The 4,700-nt window shown below is 32.7% G+C and overlaps 1 non-coding gene across 1 annotated transcript; it reads left to right on the top strand.

Annotated features, from left to right (window-relative positions):
• Positions 1 to 4,049: 4,049 nt before the first annotated feature.
• On the top strand, positions 4,050 to 4,122 carry TRNAN-GUU (transfer RNA asparagine (anticodon GUU)). The gene has a single exon. It is a non-coding gene; the product is annotated as a tRNA-Asn (tRNA).
• Positions 4,123 to 4,700: the final 578 nt, after the last annotated feature.

The raw sequence follows: 4,700 nt of genomic DNA, 5'->3' as shown, positions 1-4,700 counted from the left end.
TTCTGATTTACAGCTACCAGTTTGTTGTGCTGGTGCTTTTGGCATCAAATGTATCAGAAGAAGTATCAGAAACGAAGACTATTTTCTTGCAAATGGCTGGAACGTTTCAAGATACTTTTCCAAATGTCCCTCATTCCTCAAGCGTTAATTTGATGATTTCCATGCTAAATATCTGCAAAGAAGAAACTTCCATCACGGCACTGGGATTATTCAAATTAGAAAAATCAGCTATACTTGTTGCATTAGGTATTATAGTGACTTACGAAGTTACTATTTTAGGTATAATGGGTGAAGTGTGATTTTATAACAATTATTTTCAAGTTTTATGACCAATTAAGGTAAATGTTAATAAAAATTTAAAATGTGCTATCTTCTCTTTGGTTTGTCACATATATTTGCTCATATCAGATGATTATAAAAAGAGTATGCAGAAGTTGGTTCAAAAGTTAATTACATGACAGCTATGGCCGAAAAGCTTACCAAAAATTTTTATACATACTAATAAAGCTATGTAGAAATTCCTACGGAATTTCATAGGAGGTCTCTATAAAAGTGCTTCTGAATAAAATTCTAAAGAAATTCAATAAAGTTTTTCATCGAAATTCAGTCCCATAGGGCAAAAATTATGCGAGACTAATTATAAAAATGTTACAATTTTTATTGCGATTATCCTTTTAAAATTATCACACGGAAGCACTTTATATATGAATAAATGAAATGGAAAATATATGATGGAAACTAATAGTATTCTATTTTAAGTGCTTAAATATTCATGTCCTCACCCTTCACATAAAAAGAAACCATTGCGACTTATAAAAAAAATCGTGAATTAAAAAAAAAAAAAAAAATAGTACTCTGTTATAATAATAATTGCGTATTACCTTTCCAGGTATTCCAATTCCAGGTATTCCAGGTATTCCAAAGTATTACCTTTCCAGGTAATTCCAATAACTCTTTGTAATTCTGTTCATAACACAAGAAATTTCTAAGAACTTGACTGAGTTTGAGACAAGCTGCGAAATGACTGAGAGAAGCTGTATAAAATAAGATTGCAACTAACATTTAAACAAAGAAACACTAGAGAAGTAGCATACTTTGTTGAGCTGGCACAAAATACCAATAAAATAAAATAATTCAATGCAAGTTCTTGTTCACACGAATGTAAAAAGTAAACTGAACTCTCACATACAGGCAGAGAAAGCTGTTGTCTGTTGTGGGTGAACGCTGACGTGTTATTCCGCACGTTGTGGTATGTCACCGTTGACAGATGTGTCACAGATTCCCCATCAATGTATAGGAATACAATTTCATTCATAATATTGTCTTGACTGCTGTCCTGTGAAACCTATTAATCGTAAAAAGATTAGTTCAGTTGATCAAAGTTGCTGTGAATCGATACTTTTTCTTCTCTGCGAGATTTAATTTTATTGAAGAAAATATGGCTATTTGATTTATTGTTTATTTACACTGGTGTAAGAAATTAAAAGAATTTTCATATTTGATCTACGATCTCCAGCACTACTGGACAGATTTTAATAAAATTTGGTGTGAACATAGGTTGATATAATACAAACAAAATAAACATCCAACAGTTATAATAGACACACATGTTCATATGTAACACTCATGGGAGTCTGAAAGTCTGAAACAGCGGTTGCAGAAGACACAAAAGAAATGGGTTAATAGGCCATACAAGATTTGCATTTTTATCTAAAAGCAGTGGTTTTTCCTTCAGTTCAGTTCTTTTCATGCAATTCGATAAAATATGCAAATTCTCTTAATTTATTTCACCAGTGTAGTTTATTGCTGGAGTATTAACTTCACAGCTTGTCCTTAATCATGAATTAAATTAGAGAAATTTCAAATCTCATTACGATTAGGCAAGTTTATTCATATTATTAACAGAATTTTTTCTTTTCTGATGTTAAAAATGCCCTAAATGTGGATGTTCTAAGATTTCAGCAGGAATTTAACGAAGTTCCCTTACCCTACATCGCATTTATCAACTGCCTGACTCTGTACGGTATATGTTCTTATTTTGCCGCTAGTTGAAAACAATTAGCATCTCTCTGAGGTGTCGCTTCAATTCATTCGTCGGGAATGGCGAATACCAATCCGCTATTTAACCGTCTGATCAGCGAGAGCGTTGCGCAGGATACACCACAAAGAGTAACCAATTTTACACGAGCGAAAATGGGGAAGTTAAGGTCCCAATTTTGATGGTGAACAACCCGTAGGATATGTCTGATGCTCTCCCATCCCTCTTTCCCATCGTAAAGTGTCTGGTGATTACTTTCTGCTTGTCAATATTTCATGTGCTCCCATGCCACACAGGCACTGCATATTTACAAGTATCTGAGACTGGCCCAAAGATATAGCAGCCAGCAGCCCTAACCAATAAAGCATTTAGGGCGGTTTTCCCTGAAGTACTGAATGAAGTAAAATAATATGTGTATTAACTAAACGGCAGCTAAGTTGCCATAAAGACAATGACTTTATACCGCAATTTCCATATTGATTTTTGAAGTGTGAATTTTCCTGGTTTTATCCGAATTCTTTTAATTATAAATATTATTTAGAAAAGAATATTGTAGTTACCATACTATTAGTCTCAAACCTAGCTCTTTTGTTAGCAAAATTTTTCAAATTTTGTTGCTATTGCCAAGTATTATTTTTAGAGAAATAATAGTGTCAATATAAGAGAAATTTAAACACAAGTAAAAGGATGTTGGCATCAAATGTTTTCTCTGTATATAATTTTAAAAGAAATCATGAAACAAATATAAATAAATGCATGGCAACACAAAGAAAGGGATACTGCCAGCAAATATTATTGCCATGTATTATTTTTAAAGGAATAATGCAAGGAATATAAAAAAGTGTTTGGCGACATTTAACACTTTAATGGAAATTTTAAAAATAAAAGACATAAAATATTTTTAACTTCCATGCTCCAGTTTCCTGGTATTTTGCGAAGGGTAAGATATTTAGTTTTTTTCTGCTTGTAAATGATTACCAAACTAAGTGATGTAAACGCATGATCTCTTTTCTTAATTACGAGCTGGACCCGTGAAATGCCACAAGTTGGATTTATAAAAAATATTATATATATATATATAACCTATTTTCTGTTTTATTATATATATATATAAAATTAAATAACAAATTTATAATTAAATTTACAAATAGATATATATATGCGAAATGTGATTGTAACTGAGCTATGTAATTCTAAGACGCCATCTAGAACTAGATAAACGAACACACGAGACGTTAACGGTGAGGAATGCTGACGCGTGATATGATAGCTGTTATTGTTTCTTTTTTTCTTTTTAGTTTATGTAAATAAATCGCAGTTTAGTAATAACCAGATGAGTTTTAGCGATGATTATTAGTGATGTCTATTAGTGATTTTTAACCTATATAAATTTTGGTGCCAGAAATGTTTAAGATTCTGCCCCATAACAAAGCTAAAATTCCTTCCGATTTCATGGATTTCCGATTCTTACCTGGATCGAATTCTTATTACCATCGGATCTAGACTAGCAATGATCAACGGTTTTCAAGAGAATTACAGCTGAGCGTGTTACATTTATAACTTTCGCTTTGAATACTGAAATTTGAATGCATAGTTCTTTCAACGTATAATTCTTTAAAGCATAAAATATAGCTTCTAAAGAAAATTTTGAAATTTTAAAATGGAAATGTACAGTTGAAAGAACAAAAACTGCTAAAATAATTTCAAGAATTATTGTTGCTTTAACACATGAAAATGTTACATGTGATATCTCAGAGGAATATACAGAAGTTTTAATCGAAAAAATGAATAAATTAAAATCCTTAGATACTCGAATTGAACGTTTCATCGACGTAAATTTGATTAAGGAAGAAGAAAGCACTAGTAGTGTTTACTAAGAAAAATGCATTAGATATAGTAACAAACTGAAACTGGAAGGAAGTTGTACTAACTCATCGATACCTGAAAAATGCTAAGCACTTCGAATTTATTCAATTAAACTTATAAGGTATTTCTCCCGCCTTTCTAGCGTGCCTTCGTGGTGCAGTGGTCAGCACACTGAGCCGTTATTTCAGAGGTCCGTGGTTCGATTCCCGGCGAAGGCGATTGCTCATCTTTCATCTTTCCTGCTTCCAAAAAAACCTAATGTCTCTACAGTGGCGCCCGAACTAAAAGGGTGTTGTATGATGATTCTTCTCACCCAGTATTTGGCGATTGGATCTCCTAAAAACCCCAATCGCCCCTTAAAAGGGTATTTCTTCCGCCTTCCTAGCGTGCCTTCGTGGTGTAGTGGTTAGCAACTTAGCCGGTATTTCAGAGGTCCGTGGTTCGATTACCGGCGAAGGCGACTACTAATTTTTCATCTCTCTTTCTTCCAAAAAACCTAATGTCTCTACAAACTTTCTAAGTTAATAATCAAGCCGTATTCAGGAGATCCGAAATATCGCAGCGAATTTTGGAATTTATTTGAAAGCAGCATCGATCGAAAAGATTCACTTTCGGAAATTAAAAAAATTGCCTGTTTAAAAACATACTTGACTTGGAGAAGCGTTAAACGTAGTATGCGGTTTCCAATTAAATGATAAAAATTATGACAGCTATGTAACGTTTTATTCATAAGGATACTATCATTGATTATTTTATGAGTAAAATTTGAATATTGCAAAATGTTAAACATTCTTCA

Source organism: Stegodyphus dumicola, chromosome 9 (assembly GCF_044657685.1).
Source record: "Stegodyphus dumicola isolate Sdum_Otavi_A_Nest chromosome 9, ASM4465768v1".
NCBI classification, from domain to species: Eukaryota; Metazoa; Arthropoda; class Arachnida; order Araneae; family Eresidae; genus Stegodyphus; species Stegodyphus dumicola.
Note: the sequence above shows the minus strand (reverse complement) of the source record. Positions and strands in the feature narration are given on the sequence as shown.